We start from the raw sequence: 2576 nt of genomic DNA on the forward strand, positions 1-2576 counted from the left end.
ACCTTAAAACATATCTCCCACACATCCTGGCAAATGTCCCCTTATCCCTTCTCTCTTCCGTTTACTTGCACACACATCACGACTTCAATCACACACTCATACAGGCCTGAAATCACACACGTCTCACATGCACAAATGAGTTTGCGTACAGGGGCAGAGGGGATCTCCCATGGTGCACTGTAATGGAACCTCTAGGTGGTGCCTGATTGGTCCATAGCATGACGTCTCCCTCTGAGATTGTTGTGAGATTCTCATTTTGCCGTGATGATTAACACATTTTTCTGAGTTTTTGCTCCTCAGAGGTGGGGAGACTGAGGGGATTACACAGACAGCAGTATCATTGGAATGCAGGGTGAAATAAAAGAAAATGGAGTCCACATATTGTTTTGAGAACTGTTTATTCCTCCTGTTTGTCTGTCAGGAGGTTAAATCCCAAATAGCACCCTATTCCCTACATAGTGTACTGCTTTTGACCAGCCCTATGGGAATATGTTTCCAATTGGGAAACTACCAAAGACTTGCTTACCACACCACTCACACAACACACTTACAGAGCAGGAAGGGGACTACGGCGTACAAATATTCCTAAAACGTACTCCGTAAAGTATAATCACTGACCTGACACAACATGATAGGTGAACGCTATGCAGTGGAACCATGACACCTATCCAATCATGATATGCAGATTAAGTATTCACTCAGGGCCATAGACCTTGGCTATAATGGGTTAAATAGAGAAGTAGAGTATCTACTCAAATGTACAGTATTCTTTGATACATATAGATCTATAAACAGCGATCCATAGTTAGGAGAAAAACATTGATGTTACCATGGCAATTAAGGCTCTTACCTCAAAATCCTGACCTACATTATGTGCACATTCTCATTGGCCATTACATGAACCAATGACACTGGACAAAAGCAGATGCATAAGAACTGTACAAATGCACGTCCATACAGTGGGGCAAAAAAGTATTTAGTCAGCCACCAATTGTGCCACTTAAAAAGATGAGAGAGGCCTGTAATTTTCATCATAGGTACACTTCAACTATGACAGACAAAATGAGAAAAGAAAATCCAGAAAATCACATTGTAGGATTTTTAATGAATTTATTTGCAAATTATGGTGGAAAATAAGTATTTGGTCAATAACAAAAGTTTACTTTGTTATATAGCCTTTGTTGGCAATGACAGAGGTCAAACGTTTTCTGTAAGTCTTCACAAGGTTTTCACACACTGTTGTTGGTATTTTGGCCCATTCCTCCATGCAGATCTCCTCTAGAGCAGTGATGTTTTGGGGCTGTTGCTGGGCAACACAGACTTTCAGCTCCCTCCAAAGATTTTCTATGGGGTTGAGATCTGAAGACTGACTAGGCCACTCCAGGACCTTGAAATGCTTCTTACGAAGCCACTCCTTCGTTGCCCGGGCGGTGTGTTTAGGATCATTGTCATGCTGAAAGACCCAGCCACATTTCATCTTCAATGCCCTTGCTGATGGAAGGAGGTTTTCACTCAAAATCTCATGATACATGGCCCCATTCATTCTTTCCTTTCCACGGATCAGTCGTCCTGGTCCCTTTGCAGAAAAACAGCCCCAAAGCATGATATTTCCACCCCCATGCTTCACAGTAGGTATGGTGTTCTTTGGATGCAACTCAGCATTCGTTGTTCTCCAAACACGACGAGTTGAGTTTTTACCAAAATGTTATATTTTGGTTTCATCTGACCATATGACATTCTCCCAATCTTCTTCTGGATCATCCAAATGCTCTCTAGCAAACTTCAGACGGGCTTGGACATGTACTGGCTTAAGCAGGGGGACACGTCTGGCACTGCAGGATTTGAGTCCCTGGCGGCGTAGTGTGTTACTGATGGTAGGCTTTGTTACTTTGGTCCCAGCTCTCTGCAGGTCATTCACTAGGTCCCCCCGTGTGTGTAGTATCTGGGATCTACATCTGTTTATATTAGTTACTGTGCTGTTACTAAGCAGTAATGCATTACGGCAGTGTTACGTTACTACACCTAATAGGAAATGCACATGCGCACTGGAATGCCGCGAACTGTAGAGCACAAGGGGTTTTTGACTAAACGACAACTAACTGTACTCCCGTCTCCTGCCTGGTCATTTCTCCACAACACAAATATTACAGTGTGGTTCTGGGATTTTTACTCACCGTTCTTGTGATCATTTTGACCCCACAGGGTGAGATCTTGCATGGAGCCCCAGATTGAGGGAGATTATCTATTGCAGATTCAGTCTTCCCAGCCTGGTGCAGGTCTACAATTTTGTTTCTGGTGTCCTTTGACATCTCTTTGGTCTTGGCCATAGTGGAGTTTGGAGTGTGACTGTTTGAGGTTGTGGACAGGTGTCTTTTATACTGATGACAAGTTCAAACAGGTGCCATTAATACAGGTAACGAGTGGAGGACAGAGGAACCTCTTAAATAAGAAGTTACAGAGAGCCAGAAATCTTGCTTGTTTGTAGGTGACCAAATACTTATTTTCCACCATAATTTGCAAATAAATTCATTAAAAATCCTACAATGTGATTTTCTGGATTTTTCCCCCTAATTTTG

At 42.7% G+C, this 2576-nt stretch overlaps 1 protein-coding gene across 1 annotated transcript in view; it reads right to left on the bottom strand.

Annotated features, from left to right (window-relative positions):
* Positions 1-381: 381 nt before the first annotated feature.
* LOC115115373 (raftlin-like) overlaps positions 382-2576 on the bottom strand; it is a 75010-nt gene continuing 72815 nt past the window's right edge. The window contains exon 10 of the mRNA XM_065020281.1: positions 382-2576. This exon is cut by the window's right edge and continues 1506 nt beyond it. The gene's annotated coding sequence lies outside the window, so the exon portion shown is untranslated.

Source organism: Oncorhynchus nerka, linkage group LG7 (genome assembly GCF_034236695.1).
Source record: "Oncorhynchus nerka isolate Pitt River linkage group LG7, Oner_Uvic_2.0, whole genome shotgun sequence".
In the NCBI taxonomy this organism is placed as follows: domain Eukaryota; kingdom Metazoa; phylum Chordata; class Actinopteri; order Salmoniformes; family Salmonidae; genus Oncorhynchus; species Oncorhynchus nerka.